General features: G+C 45.5%; 1 long non-coding RNA gene across 1 annotated transcript in view; it reads left to right on the forward strand.

The window, feature by feature from the left end:
* The first annotated feature begins 3,384 nt into the window (after positions 1 to 3,384).
* The window catches only part of LOC115089516, a 29,904-nt gene continuing 16,716 nt past the window's right edge, over positions 3,385 to 16,572 (forward strand). Inside the window, exon 1 of the long non-coding RNA XR_003856135.1 lies at positions 3,385 to 3,432. This is a non-coding gene — a long non-coding RNA (uncharacterized LOC115089516). The remainder of the gene's footprint in view (positions 3,433 to 16,572) is intronic.

Raw genomic sequence — 16,572 nt, forward strand, 5'->3', positions numbered from 1 at the left:
TCAGAAAGTTGCAGGCGTAACTTGCGAGCGCCGGCTGGCTGCTGGCGCGCCATTCCCCAGCCCGGGGCTGGTTCGGAGGCCTCAGCCACGCCACTGGAATGCTCCCGGGCCAGCACCACACCCACGGCCCCGTCCCTGGATGCCGCGCCACCCCCGGCACACCCAATGGCACGCCCCCGACCCCCCCCCCCCCCCCCCCCCCCCCCCCCCCCCCCCCCGAGCAAAGCCCCGGGACTTACGCGCGTCCCGGGGCTTTGCACGTGCCGGCGGCCTATGCAAGATAGGCACACCAGCGTGCAGGGCTTTTAAAATCTGCCCCTATGTGTCTCACTCTAGTTCTAATTGTTACATCTTTCTCTTGTTTTCTGTTGGGTCCCCTCTCCCTATTGGAAGTTTAATGGAGGGTACTACAGTGATTTAGTTATATGGTGTTTCCTATGATAAACTCATGCATAGTTTTTTCTTTTTTTGTATTATTTATATATTGGTGTATTCTTATCTGTTACAAATGGTTTACATGTAATTTTTGTGTAAGATATAAATATAATAAAAAAAAAAAAGAAAAAACATATGAAGAAATTCAGTGATGTATGCATGTGTATTTCTTACAAAACAACTCTGCAATGCCCCTAAACTGTATCCTTTTTTGTCCTTTTAACATTTATTCATGACGCTGAAAGTACATGCTTTTGCAAAATACTGCTTGCTCATGTATACATGCTACTTATATGTGCAGCATCCAATTTTGCATGTGTAAAACTTCTGAAAATTCACCCATGCTTTTTAAAATAAAATAGTATGGGGTGAATTTTAAAAGGGTTACATGCGTATATTACGTGCGTAACCCCGAAAACCCGCTCCTGCGCACGCTGAGCCTATTTTGCATAGGCCCGGCGATGCGCACAAGCCCTGGGATGCATGTATGTCCTGGGGCTTGCAAAAATAGGCGGGGCGGGCTGTGGGCATGGCCAGAGGCCTCTCCACTGCTGCTGGGCCTGGGGATCGCGCGCCGGCACTTGGCCGGCGCGCTCAACCTACACCTGCCCAAAGGCAGGTGTAAATAAAAAAATAAAGGTAGGGGGGGATTTAGGTAGGGCTGGGGGACGGGTTAGATAGGGGAAGGGAGGGGAAGGTGGGGGGGGGGGGGGGGCAGAAGGAAAGTTCTCTCCGAGGCCGCTCCGATTTCGGAGCGGCCTCGGAGGGAACGGGGAAAGCCATCGGGGCTCCCCTAGGGCTTGGCATGCGCAAGGTGCACAAGTGTGCATCCCCTTGCGTGCGCCGACCCCGGATTTTATAACATGCACACGGCTGTGCGCGCATGTTATAAAATCGGGTGTAGATTTGTGCGCACTGCGTTGTGCACACAAATCTACGCCCGCGCGTAGGTACGAATATCTGCCCTATGTGTGCAAGTTCCAACTCCACCCATGGCATTAAAGTACACATTTAACTGGGTTGCATGCTTCCTTTTGTAAACACTGAGCCTCAGGCTATTTTTAGGTCATAAATGGCTTTGAAAATCAGGCCCAAAGGTGGCCTGTAGCCAAACTGTCAAAGGAAAATTCCCTGAGGGGTTTCTCTTTTAAAATTCGGAGCCAGCAGGTGCAAAGTAAGTCACATGTAGGGGAATTTCAAAATGAAATGCTAGCACATTATCTGCTGTCCCCATCCTCCCTCTGCTCCCCATCCTTACCCTTATACGAGTGGCTAAAAGTGCTTATTCTGTGCAAGAACCCAGTTATGTTTACCTGCAGTTAAGGCCAGCAATATTCAGCTTCCAGTTACACCCAGATATTTGCTTGGTTATGAACGTAAAATCTTTTGAACATTGCCACCAAAGGAGGTCATTTATCAAAGGCTCTTTTCGCATGCAATAGCATGTAAATTAGATTGGGGGTGGGGACAGGATGGGGAGGGGTGGAGTCATGGTGGGGAGTGGGCGGAGTCGGCGGTGTCTTCGCTGCCGGTGATAATGTTACTAACGGTGGCGCTATTCGGTGTGAAAGCCGGAGCCGGCAGCTGGCGCACTGCTGTGGTACAAAGGCTGCGGGCTTTCGCAGGCCCGCCCCCCCCCCCCTCGTTTTCGCAGGATTAATCATTCTGCGAAGAATGATGAATCCTGGCCAAAATGAGATAAACCCATTTGTGAATAGGATTCTATGTGTGTTTGAAATGGGGAGGCTTATCTATAATGACTATCTTCTTCATTAGAATATCACTGATAATTTTCAGTTCTAAAATGTTACAGAAGGGGAATTTGACACTGTTTTCTGTCCTTAATCCTTCAGCAGTTCTAATGGTGCTTTATTCTCAATTGCTTAGCCAAATGGAAAAAAAAGTACTGTGGCTGCAGTGTTAGTTCACTTGAATGCACAGAAATATTGGTTAACAAAAAAATAACCGTTTCTGTTAACTTCTCTTTCTGACCAAATTAAAAAGGAAAGTGCATCTTTCTATCTTTTTGCTCTTTCCTCCTTTGTCGTCTCTTTCAATTCTTTCTTTTCATCTCTTTTAACTTTTTTCTTTTACTCTTTCTACACTGTTTCCTCTCCCTCTTTATCCATTCATTTTCTCCTTTTCCTTGCAAACTCCATTCCTTCTCTTCGGTTAGTTTATTTATTAATTAAAAATCTTTATATCCCGCATATTATGAGATACATTGCTAGGCAGATTGCAAGTTTTAACCAGTAAGCACATAGCAAGTAATTAAAAATAAATAACATTAACAGTAGAATACAACTCAGACAGTAAAACATAATAATATAGCATAACTACAAAAAAGGCTGCCTGAAATAGTAAAGCCTTCAGCTGTTTACAAAACATTTTATATCACCAATTGCTTGAAGAGAATCCTGCAAAGAATTCCAATGTGAAGGACCAGAGTCAGAGAAAGCTCGTTTAGCAGAGACAAAGAAAGCTGTTACCATTTATCACCCTCTTTCTTTGCTAGTCTCTCATAAATCATCTCCTCTCCTCCCGATTTCGGCGCTCAAGGCGGCCGGGTGGGTGTGCATTCATCCAGGCAGAGGGAGCCGGCGGCGAAAGCGGCCTCTGGCTCCCTCTGCCTGGATGAATGCACGGCCCCCGCCGGCAGTGAATGAATGCCCGTGCGATTTCGGCGCTCAAGGCAGTCACATGACGTGACGTCACGCCTTGAGCACCGAAATCGCACAGGCATTTATTCACTGCCGGCGGGGGCCGTGCATTCATCCAGGCAGAGGGAGCCGGCGGCGAAAGCCAGCTCCCTCTGCCTGGATGAATGCACGCCCACCCGGCCACCTTGAGCGCCGAAATCGGGAGGAGAGGAGAAGGGAGAAGGGACTATCGTAGCAGGCCCGAGCCTTGCTACTTTTTCGGGTTGTTTTTTTTTTTTGCTTCGGGAGGAGGAGACAGGACTGGGGCTGCACCGGAGACCGGACGGCGCCAGGACAGGTGAGCGGGGGCTGGGGGAAAGTTTGCCAAGCATCGGGGAACATAACTGTCCACTTCCTGGTACCTGTCATTTCAAATGTCATTTGAAATGACATTTGAAATGACAGATACCAGCGCGGCCGTGAAGCGTTAGGCCCGCGAACCCAGGATACTGTATAGGCGCTCTATACAGTAAAATGGGTTGCGCGGGCCTAACGCTTGCCTAAGGCTTCGCAGCCGCGGCATGCATTTGCATGCAATTTGAAGAGAGTATCGAGCGGTAGGTGAAGAGAACTGTGTGTGCGGGGAACGAGGGTGCGCCTGACACTGCCGCACTGTTTCTACCGCGGCCTTAGAGTATCGATCTGTTTATTTGCAGGACAAGTTAATTACATCTCTCTGAGGTGTAGTTAAATTTTGCAGGAAATGGGCCATTTGCACATTATTGTATCCATAGAGGTACTATTGTAAAATCACCAAGGAACTGATTTGCATGATTTTTCAGTCTTCTAGTGATTTTGCATAAGTTTTGCAAACAGCTTGACAAATGAAAGGTGCATGTAAAAATGCCAAGAGTGTTTACTAAAATTGCATTTTTACCTATATCATCCCATTTGAGAAGCTTTTAATACATTGGCCTCAAGGGCACAGAGGAATCTGAACCTCTGTGCAGGACTGATATGCCCTGCTCATGCTCTAGAATGGGAAAACAACTCTCCTTTCAACACCTCTGATTGTTTCTATAATTGTGCCATGCCTCCCAGTTGCCCCATTCATTAATGTTCTTTGCAGGCCTGTGGTATGTTATTGTTATGCCATTAGTTTAACCAGCTTGTCCATGGTAATTAGAGACATGAGAATGACTAACTGATAGAAAAGACATTAAGTAGAACATCTTCAATGCATAATGGTCCTGCATCAGAAACTTGATATTTAAATACATTTTCAATCAAATTCTCATCTGTACCATTAAGCCACATCGTTCAATTAGGATTATGTGCAAAGAAAGACTTATTTTTCTTGTGTTTATATTATTGTTTTCTTAACTTTATTAACCAATTAACTTTATCAATGTGTTTTTGAGGATTTGCTCCAGGAATAGCTATGTTGATGCTAGTAGAATGTTCTTAGAAATGAAATTCTTCATATTTCCTTTCAAAATGATTTGTCTAATTTTCTTGAAAATTCTTCTCTGGAGGTTATCGATCGAGGTACTTTATTAGTCTCCTTTATTTCCTCTTTATTTATTTTATTTATTTATTTAACATTTCTTATATACCGATATCCGTTCGCACATCGTATCGGTTCACAGTGAACATAAAACTTTGGGCATTGCCCTTACATATAACAAATAAAGATGGTGAACTCAGTAACATATAGATAATCTTCGGGAGGAGCCCTTAGATATAACAAGCATCAATGGGGAGATGCTGATTTAAATACCGTAATGAGAAATTAAGAAGTATCCTGTTACTTTTTTTGCTTCAGCTGTAAAAATGTTTCCTGATTTAGCCTCTACTACTCAAATAGGGTGAAAAGGTTTCTTATCTTTTCGCCAGAATGTTGCTTAGGCTTTATTCCTGAGTCAAGCTTTTTCTGGCTTATTCTCCCTTTCGCTTCGGCAAGCCCCTTTTGCCCAGCACCGGCCAATTGGGGAGCGAGGGAGCGCAGAATGAACTTTTTTACTGCATCCGGTGAGGGGAGGGAGTGACTCGAGGAGTGACAAAAAACCCATATTTCCGATGGTCTCTTAGGCGACCCCTAGCAAATCATCATTCGACCCCCAAAGGGGTCGCGACCCACAGGTTGAGAACCGCTGGTCTAAGGAATGATAGCGTCATGTCTTTATACAATCCCTGCACTCAAATCGCATGCAATATATTGATTCATACTCATCAATCATTAGAGCCTGTTCTGATCTATAGCTGTCTGTACGCAGTACAAAGTCTTATGGAGATCTAGCTAACTGTCTAAAATTATCTTTCCATATTACATCCCCCATCTCTTTGAATCAGAACAGATCTGGATGATTATGTATATGAGTTCTCTGCTCTTGATTTAAGTGGCTCTTCATGTATAGTAATGGGCATGAAACGTATAACAAACCTTTGTAATAGTACCTTTAAACATTATAATGGAAGCCACTACAATTCAACATGCGAATCCTATGAGGAAATAGATTAATAATTTTGTTCCCCATCCTTGAATTTGTTCCCACAAAGATAAAATTGTCATCACTCGAATTCATGTAATTAATCAGGGGACAGGTTATAATTGTGTTCTAAATGCTTGGTTACATTAAGAACTATAGGGGTACCATCAGTAATTTCTACACAACACTAACAATCATAAGTGTTTTAGAGTTTAGGGCATAGGCCTCATTATATTATTAACAGCAAATCCAGTACAATCAATGTAGCTGTTATTTCTCTTAATTGACTGATATGTTTCTGTTATTCCACTGTAATGTGTAAAAATAATTTTAAAATTATGAACACAAACCTTTAAAGATTCAACCCTATTTTTCAATTCCTAAACATCATATCTCACAAATGTGTGGCGCCGGCGATCCAGTGCTCCTACCATGTGACAGGGGCCGGCCAATGGCACGGATTCCCTGTCACATGGTAAGGGCAAAGGGCCGTCGGCGCCATTTTTATTAACGCAGCCGATGGCCCGAGAGCGGGAAGATCACTCCCCGCGCCCCCACTGGACCACCAGGTAATTTTAAAAAGGTTTTTGGGGGTTCGGGAGGGTGGGGGAGGGTTTTTTGTTATCGGATCGGGCGCAGCCGATAACAAAAAAAAAAAACCGAGCCGGACGATAACAATTTTAAGATTTTTAATCAGAATCGGAACAGGAACCGATCAGATTCCGGTTCCAATTCACATCTCTACTAATGATTAGTGATACTGAGAAGCCAGTCCTAACATGGCTTCCAATGATCAATGATGCCAAAACTTCTGGAGACAACTGAAACCTGGCTGCTTCAGCTGTATCACTGGGTCATATGACTGCACTATGCTTCAGAACACCTGACTCTAAGAGCCAATGAGCACAGGAGCAGGATTTTTCAAGTCAGCCTGGGCTTTTTGATAAGAAAACAGAGAGAGAGAGACAAAAAAGGGCAAGCAGACTGGTTGTACTCAGCTGAAAGAGATCTGCTAATCTTTGCAAGGATCTTGGCAGAGAGTTCCCTGCTTAGGATTAGTGGCTAAGATAGATAGCATAAGGCGTGCTGATATAGGAATTGCTGAGTAGGGACCTGCATGAGAAAAAAATTCATTTTAGTTATTTGGTTCGTTTTTGGGAGGGTTTTTTCCCACATATTTCGTTTCATGGATTGCTTGATTTATTTCATTCGAGTGAAGAAAATGAATCAAGCAGCAAAAAAAAAAAAAAAAGGCCAAAAAATAAAAGTGAAGCTTTCCTCCTACCCTTCCGTAAAAATGCCAGGGCCATGATTCCCCCAGCTCCCGCTTACCCAGTCTAGTGGAGGTCCGCTATCAAGGACTAGGCCGAACCTACCATATATCAAAATGGTGCCATCTGCTGGGGTGAATGTGCTGGAGTTAATTAACTCCAATGCGACCCCAGCAGACACCATCATTTGGCATTGAAGAGCCAAAGAAAGAAGGTGAACCAAAAAAGACCGGGCCTAGGCATTGGGCATAGGTTTGGGCCTAGGCCCTGGTGTTTCCTGGCCTCCAGGTCAAGTAACAGCATCAGGCCTGGTCTTGGGCTCCAGTCAGGGGCGGATTGACCTATCGGGGGATCGGGCTTCCCCCAGTGGGCCGGTCTAGCTGGTCACGTGGTCTTGACTGCATGGCTCTTCCTCAGCCCAGCCTCAGTGCCTCCCAGCCAGCCCCTGCCAGAGATCAAGCCGGCAGGGGCCGAATAAATACAAATCGAGGCCGACGGAGGCCGAAGAAAAGAAGATCAGCCAGCGCAGGCCGAAGAAATGAAGATGGGAACCTTCCAGCCAGCCCCCGCCGGAGAAATAAAAATCGTGGCCGGCGGAGGCCAAAGAAAAGAAGATGGGCCGGCCCGGCGCCTCCCAGACAGCCCCCGCGGGAGACCAAGCCCGCGAAAAAATGAAGATGGGCGCCACCCAGCCAGCCCCCGCCGGAGACCAAGTGGCGGGGGCCGAAGAAATAAAAATTGTGGCCGGCGGAGGCCGAAGAAAAGAAGATGGGCCGGCCCGGCGCATCCCAGACAATGCCCGCGGGAGACCAAATCTGCGAAAAAATGAAGATGGGCGCCACCCAGCCAGCCCCCGCTGGAGACCAAGTGGCGGGGGCCGAAGAAATAAAAATCGTGGCCGGCGGAGGCTGAAGAAAAGAAGATGGGCCGGCCCGGCGCCTCCCAGACAGCCCCCGCGGGAGACCAAGCCCGCGAGGGCCAAAAAAATGAAGATGGGCGGTGCCCAACCAGCCCCTGCCGAAGACCAAGCGGCGAGGGCCGAAGAAATAAAAATCGTGGCCGGCGGGGGCGAAAAAATGAAGATGGGCGCCGGCAGGGGCCAAAGAAGATGGGCGCCGGCAGGGACCAAAGAAGCCCCCACCAGAGACCAGCTGTTCAGCTGGGGGCCTTAGATCGGCAGAGTGCTTCTGTGTGTGTGTGTGTGTGTGTGTGTGTGTGTGTGAACATACACACACTTCTGGGTGGGCGTGTGTATATGTGTGAAAGGAATGGTGCTTCTGTGTGTGTTTGTGTGTGTGTGTGTGAGAAAGGAATGGTGCTTCTGTGTGTGTTTGTGTGTGTGTGTGTGTGAGAAAGGAATGGTGCTTCTGTGTGTGTTTTTGTGTGTGTGTGAGAAAGGAATGGTGCTTCTGTGTGTGTTTTTGTGTGTGTGTGTGAGAAAGGAATGATGCTTCTGTGTGTGTGTGGTGTATATGTGAGTCAGGGAGGGTGCTTGTGTGAGTCAATGCGCGTGTGCGAGAGAGAGAGATGGAGCATGTTTTTGGCTGGCTTGTGGCTGTGAGAGAGAGGGCATGTGTGTGATTGAGAGCTTGTCTGTAAGTGAAATAGAGAGAGCATGTGTGTGATTGAAATCCTGTGTGTAAGTAAGGGGAGTGAGAGCATTGTGTGATTGAGAGAGACTGGCCAGAGAGGTGACGTGTGTATGTGTGAGACTGATCAGGGAGATGACGGGTGGTATGTGTGTGCTTGTGTGTGGTTGGGGAGATATTTGGTGTGTGAGAGACAGAAACTGGTCTTGAGGGTGTGACTGGTGTGTGTGTGTGTGTGTGAGAGAGAGAGGGAGAAGAGACTGGTTGTGGTCCCTAAGGAAGAGGACCATGAGGAAAAGCTTCAGAAGCTACTGCTGCTTCTGGTGTGGACTGCAAGGGAAAGAAGTAGGAGAACTGCTGGAGAGGGTAAGTAAAGGTGGCTTTTTAAGTTCATTTTTCTTGACTGACTACCATTTTAATTATTGGGTAGTATGTGATGTCTGCTGTTTGAAATATTTTATTGGTGTTTGGTAAAGGTTTCAAAATTTGCTTGAGTCTTTAATTGTTGGATATTCTATTCATCAGCTGTTTTAAAATTATTTTATTAGTATGATTTTATAATTATGATTCATGATTTATATATCTTGATTTTATTGATTTTTTCATGAAGAATGGTGACATTTTCGTTTTTCCATTTTTGCTCTGTATAGAGTCTGGTGTGATACGTTTTACAGTTTAGTTTTTGTCCGCGCATTTCTATTTATACTTTATGTGGCTTTATTCTGTGTTTGGTGAGAGTTTGTGTTCTGCATGCAAAGACTGAGATGAAGCATTCTTTTAGCATGGAGGGATCTGTAGTAGCTTGGCCTGTTCTGTTTTCCTGATAGGAGGTTATTGATATATCAGATTCTGGTGTAATATTTGTGGTATTCTTTTTCATAGGTGGGGTTGTTATTCTTTGAGTTTTGGCAAATAGTACTGTGTTGATACAGAAGGACCTTGCCAAAATATAGGGGTGTGTACATATATATGTAAATTATATTGTAGATGTAATTGGGTACCCATGGGCCAGTAGAGAAAAATCCCCCGGGCCACTATTTTCCCTCAATCCGTCCCTGGCTCCAGTTTAGGTCAAGGCCCATGCGTTGTCCTGGCCTCTGGGTCAGGTTGTGGCATCAGTCCTGGGTCCGGGCCGAGACCCCAGTGCCAGGACCCAGCCTCTGGGTCGGGTCATGGCATAGGGCGTGGACTAAGGCTCTGGCCTAGGCCAAGGCCTGGGCATCGGGACCCAGCCTCTGGGTCAGATCGTGGCATAGAGTTGTGTATGGGCTAAGGCCCCAGCATAGTGACATGGTTTACATGTTTGGTCACGGCATCAGACCTGGGCTCAGGCTCCAGTCTTGGCCAAGGCTCAGGCATCTGGTTCTGGGCTCTGGATTGGCTTGCAGTGTTGGGCCTGGCTCTGGGCCAAGGCCCCGGTGCTGAGACCCAGCCTCTGGTTCGGGTCACAGAGTAGGGCCTGGACTCGGGCTGTGGCCTAGGCCAATGCCCAGGATAGCTAATGTAACCCCAATATTTAAAAAGGGCTCCAGGGGCGATCCGGGAAACTACAGACCGGTTAGCCTGACTTCAATGCCAGGAAAAATAGTGGAAAGTGTTCTAAACATCAAAATCACAGAACATATAGAAAGACATGGTTTAATGGAACAAAGTCAGCATGGCTTTACCCAGGGCAAGTCTTGCCTCACAAATCTGCTTCACTTTTTTGAAGGAGTTAATAAACATGTGGATAAAGGTGAATCGGTAGATGTAGTGTACTTGGATTTTCAGAAGGCGTTTGACAAAGTTCCTCATGAGAGGCTTCTAGGAAAAGTAAAAAGTCATGGGATAGGTGGTGATGTCCTTTCGTGGATTGCAAACTGGCTAAAAGACAGGAAACAGAGAGTAGGATTAAATGGACAATTTTCTCAGTGGAAGGGAGTGGGCAGTGGAGTGCCTCAGGGATCTGTATTGGGACCCTTACTGTTCAATATATTTATAAATGATCTGGAAAGAAATACGACGAGTGAGGTAATCAAATTTGCAGATGATACAAAATTGTTCAGAGTAGTTAAATCACAAGCAGATTCAGATAAATTGCAGGAAGATCTTGTGAGACTGGAAAATTGGGCATCCAAATGGCAGATGAAATTTAATGTGGATAAGTGCAAGGTGATGCATATAGGGAAAAATAACCCATGCTATAGTTACACAATATTAGGTTCCATATTATAAGCTCCCACCCAAGAAAGAGATCTAGGCATCATAGTGGATAACACATTGAAATCGTCGGTACAGTGTGCTGCGGCAGTCAAAAAAGCAAACAGAATGTTGGGAATTATTAGAAAGGGAATGGTGAATAAAATGGAAAATGTCATTATGTCTCTGTATCGCTCCATGGTGAGACCGCACCTTGAATACTGTGTAAATTTTCTGGTCGCCACATCTCAAAAAAGATACAGTTGCGATGGAGATGGTACAGAGAAGGGCGACCAAAATGATAAGGGGAATGGAACAGCTCCCCTATGAGGAGAGACTAAAGAGGTTAGGACTTTTCAACTTGGAGAGGAGATGGCTGAAAGGGGATATGATAAAGGTGTTTAAAATCATGAGAGGTCTAGAACAGGTAGATGTGAATCAGTTATTTACTCTTTCAGATAATAGAAAGACTAGGGGGCACTCCATGAAGTTAGCATGTGGCACATTTTAAAACTAATCGGAGAACGTTCATTTTCACTCAGTGCACAATTAAACTCTGGAATTTGTTGCTAGTGCAGTCAGTGTAGCTGTGTTTAAAAAAGGATTGGATAAGTTCTTGGAGGAGAAGTCCATTACCTGCTATTAATTAAGTTGACTTAGAAAATAGCCACTACTATTACTAGCAACAGTAGTGTGGAATAGACTTAGTTTTTGGGTACTTGCCAGGTTCTTATGGCCTGGACTGGCCACTGTTGGAAACAGGATGCTTGGCTTGATGGACCCTTGGTCTGACCCAGTATGGCATGTTCTTATCAGGGCCCAGCCTCTGGATCGGGTCATGGCAGGCCCTAGCATTGGGACCTGGCCTCCAGGTTGGGTCATGGCATGTTGCACCTGGGCTTGGTCTGGGCTGAGGTCATGGCATCGGGACCTGGCCTCTGGATCGGCTTGTAGCATTGGACCTGAGTCTGGGCCTGAGGCCCCGGCATTGGGACCCAAACTTTGGGTTAGTTTGCAGCATCAGACCTGAATCTGGGCCCTAGACTAGGCCGAGGCCCTGGTATTGGGATCTGGCCTTCAGGTCAGGTCGTGACATCAGGCCTGCGTCTGATGTCAAAGCCCCGGTGTGAGGACCCAGCTTTCATCAGATACCTTACAATTCAGGTACTTTTTTTTTTAATTTTAGGGGTCACGCTCGGGTCTAAGCTGTGCAAAAATTGTATTAATGCATGAGTAATACTGGGTCTAGTGATTAGTATACTGATGTACCCTTGAGAGATATAGTGATCTCACTGCTAATTTAAAGGTATACCAGGTATATAATATCCATGGTTGATTATTCTAAGTGCAAAATAAAACTATTTATACTGATTATGGATGTTTGCATGTGTATATATGTTCAACCTTTTTATGAACAGCTAATAATATGGTCTTTTTTCTTGCAATAATAAAGGCAGTGTTATTTTATTTCATTGGGTTTGTTGGTTGGCAGGGACAGTTCACCTCAGAAGTCTATTCACAGAAGGGGAATCCACACATCCCTGGATGGGGGCTACACACAGAGAAGACATGAAGCTTGCAGTCTAGTCAAGACATTCACACAAGACAAATAAAAGATGCACACCTCTACTTCCCAATGTGTGGATTCTTTTGACTGGGGGAAGAAAGGAGTTCTCTCAGGTCCCAGTGCAGGGTGGCAGACTTCCTAGGCTGAATTCCCTGTCAGGCCGATACAATAACCCGTGATTGGACGCACGTTTTGGACGCGCTAGCTTTACCCCTTATTCAGTAAGGGGTAATAGCGCGTCCAAAACGCGCATCCAACCCCCCCGAACCTAATAGCGACTGCAAAATGCAAACGCATGTTGATGGCCCTATTAGGTATTCCCGCGCGATACAGAAAGTAAAATGTGCAGCCAAGCCTTACATTTTACTTTCAGAAATTAGCACCTACTCAAAGGTAGGCGCTAATTTCTCTGGGCACCGGGAAAGTGCCCAGAAAAGCAGTAAAAACTGCTTTTCTGTGCACCCTCCGACTTAATATCGTGGCGATATTAAGTCGGAGGTCCCAAAAGTTAAAAAAAGTAAAAAAAAATAGAAAAAAATATTTTGAAATAGGCCCGCAGCTCACGGGTCGAAAACCAGATGCTCAATTTTGCCGGCGTCCGGTTTCCGAACCCATGGCTGTCAGCGGGTTTGAGAACCAATGCCGGCAAAATTGAGCGCCGGCTGTCAAACCCACTGACAGCTGCCGCTCCTGTCAAAAAAGAGGCACTAGGGACGCGCTAGTGTCCCTAGCGCCTCTTTTTACCACCAGTGCTAATTTTAATAAATTAAAATTCTGAATCACACGCACAGGTGAGTGGCCTGTGCGCGCGCCGGGAGAGCGGGCGCTCGCCCGCTCTCCCGCGGACTTTACTGAATTGGCCTGTGTGTTAGGCGAATTTTCTCAGTGAGTAGGGTGCTGTGTGCTGGATGCCAAAGGAGACACAGGGACAAAGTGTGCAAAATAGTGCTTTACTGTAAACAGCTTGGTTTAGTGGCACAAATAAATATGATCTTTCTAACTCCAGAGTTATAGCTCTTTCTCTTCCTTTCCCTTTATTTTGAAAATCCTGTGGCCTCTATTTGTGCAAGAATCTTGGGTAAGGCCAGGAATCCAGCCACTCTCCTGGCTTAGGTCGATCAGCTGTCCCCTCAGGATAGGACCCCTTTAGTGGGCAGTAAACCTTTCCCAGATAGCAACAAAAGTCTATCTTGGCACAGAGAATTAATATCTCTATCTCCCCAAGGTTTCAGAGACTTCAGATGGCTGTCTTCCGGTTAGATCTAATATTTACTCTCAGTTAGTTGTGCTTTCTCTGGATGAAAATCCCGGAGGGAGGGATCCTGGAAGGAATTGCAGGGTCACCAATGGGTAGGAAAAGGGCAGAAAATGACTTCCTCCCAGGTCTTGAAAATAACTTCTTTGATCCCCAAAATAGATACCGGATGTCCTCTGCAATGGGTCACCACCAGGTCGGGGGCAGGTCTTCCCTAAACCTGGACGCCTTCAACTCAGGGTTCCCCAGTCCCTGAGTCTCAGAAAGGCCCAGACATTCAGCAAGGATCCTACTAATCAAAAAGTCCAAAAATCCAAATCAGTCCCTGAGCAACCACTCTGCCCCTCATGTGGAAAGAACAGCAGCGGGCCTTGACCTGCCCTGGAGGGGTCTCAGATGGCTTCCAAGTCTCCAGGTAGGCCCTAAAAGTAACTCAGGATAAACCTTCAACCTTCCTCTCTAGCTTCCAACTTAGACTGCCCCCAGAGCCCTTTGCGGAGCTCTGCTATAAAACCTCCTGCCATGAGATGGCTGCCACTGAATGGAGCCTCCCCCTAATTATATTTCTCTAACTGCACTAACTGGTCTATTCCCAGGGCGGTGTAACCCAGGCACCCGGAAAGGTGCCTGGGTTACACCGCCCCTCCCTCTTAGGATTAAAATCTGGACATAGTTTGAAGACTCATGCACTGATTTAACAATGGTCAATACACAAAATTGACTGTTTATGCACAGCTAATAATATGGTCTTTTTTCTTGCAATAATAAAGGCAGTGTTATTTTATTTCATTGGGTTTGTTGGTTGGCAGGGACAGTTCACCTCAGAAGTCTATTCACAGAAGGGGAATCTACACATCCCTGGATGGGGGCTACACACAGAGAAGACAAGAAGCTTGCAGTCTAGTCAAGACAAATAAAAGACATCAGGAAATGTATTTATTACAATAAACATGACTACAATCAAGAACAGCCATGGTTTAATGCTGAAAAATATTCTAAAAAAGGTGTATGTCTAGGAGGAACTTAAACATGCCCAGAGAGGGGCCATAATGCACCAACTCAGGAAAACAACATATGGTGCAGTAAGGTGGAAAGCATGAAGTCAGGATCTGTAGATGAATGAGAAAGCCACAGATAAGAACATAAGAGTTGTCATGCTAGGTCAGCCCAAAGGTCCATTAAGGCCAGCATCCTACCTCTGTCAGTGGTGAATCAGGATTCTGAATGAAAGAATCAGAAGGTGATCCTTAAGAAAAGGGAATACATCTTCTACTCCATGATTCTAGGGGAGATGATCTTCCCTGTGGTAAAGAAGTGGGATTACAGTCTGGAACAGAGAAAGGCTGCCAGGCATGTGAACCTGCCTTAGGAGTTTTTGCACCAAGGAGTGGTAGCAGGAGCTCATCGCTAAGGGCCCAAAATTGAAAGATGGCCTACTAAGATACAAGATTCAAGGAATATCCATGGTCAAGCCTCTACTTAGCCATATAAGTTATACCCGGCTAAATTAAACCTGCTCATTGGCAGGTATAACTTACCCACATAACTTATCCGGCTATGGCTGACTATTGCTACTTAATCGGATAAGTTATCTGGCTAAGTAGTGCTGCCCAGATCTGCCCAGTGCCCGCCCACTATCATGCCGACTAAGAGATAGCTGAATAAATGACTTATCCGGCTATTGAGCGCTGAACACGCTTTCAGTATCGGGCGATAAGTATTTAAGAGGATTTCTAGAGAAGGAGCCCTCAGAAGTTGAAAGGAGCATTTGTGTTTAGAGAGGAATAGAATCAAATTCCTGTTTGGAGGAGAAAATAGGAACCCGTGTCCATGAACTAGTACAGGGAGAGAATGTTGGCAGCATCTAAAGAGTATCCTTCTAGAAGAGTAGGAGAAAACATTTCACTATAATGTTGCAGAAGTAGTGAAAACTATAGTCTCTGTTCCTGGATTTTGTATTTCTGTATGGGTATCACTGGAAGGAAATGCACATAATATCAAATCATTTACCCATCACAAATACTTCAGTAAACCTTAATTTTGGAACAACATCTACTGTAGTACTTGTGTGATTTGTGGGATGAGTTACTGAAGTGGATTACAGCTTAATGATCTTGAAAGTTTATCTTCTCCTCTACTGGAAATGGCCTGGGAATCCTATAGGTTGCTTGATGGCCCCTCAGCTCCCAGTGAGCCCCTAATTCAGGAAAAGAAGTGATGAGGGGTTATAGTAGGATATGAAAAAATAAAGATTTCCCAATATATATGAGTTTTAAAAGCTGGGTGCATGCCAAAATCAGGAAATGTGTGCGAATAATAGGGTATGTGCGTGTCCGCCCAATTTAAAAAGCTGCCTACATGTGTGCACATTTCGTGATATGCGAATATCTCACTTGGAATGAAAAAGGGGCATGGTGTGAGTGAAGCATGGGCATTCCAGGGCGGGGCCAGGAGATGTGCATGCAAGAACCCATGAGCCTGGGCGCGTGCCCAGGTCCAGTGCTGCATAACTTTACTTCTGCTATGGAGGAGGTGGTAGTTTAAAAAACCCAAAAAAACAAGCATCCCTCAGGGGCTTAAGAGGTCTGGGGTAACTGGAGGGAGTGCAGGCTAAAGAACCAGGAGGTTTGTAGGACCTGGCTCTCACTGGGCGAAATGGTGGGCAAAGTGAAACTGGTCATGGTGTGGACATGCACCTGTTATACAATTCTCCTACTTGCGATGCACGTACCTGGATATGTGTAGCTGTGCAAGCCCACTTGTAAAATCTGGCACACACGTACACGTGCCCAGGCTATTTTATAACATACGAGTGTATGTGCATGTAAGTTATAAAATTGCTGCATCCCTGGGCTCGCGCTGATGCACACACATATATGTGTGCCTGCGCACCAGTTTGAAAGTTACCAACCCTGGAGGTAATTTTCAAAGGAGTTACACGTGTAAATGTAACATACTATTGTAGCAATTTTCAAAGCCCACTTACTTGAGTAAAGTGCATTTACATGTGTAAAACCCAGTTTTAAGCATGTGAATCCTTTTTTTCAAATCAGGTCCTATGAAATCAACCACTCCATTGTTGGCACTTTTATAATGAATTCAAAACATCTGGCTCTTCTCACGAATTATAGTGCAAACATAGCATAATA

The sequence above is a fragment of the Rhinatrema bivittatum genome, chromosome 4, assembly GCF_901001135.1.
Source record: "Rhinatrema bivittatum chromosome 4, aRhiBiv1.1, whole genome shotgun sequence".
Taxonomy (NCBI): Eukaryota; Metazoa; Chordata; class Amphibia; order Gymnophiona; family Rhinatrematidae; genus Rhinatrema; species Rhinatrema bivittatum.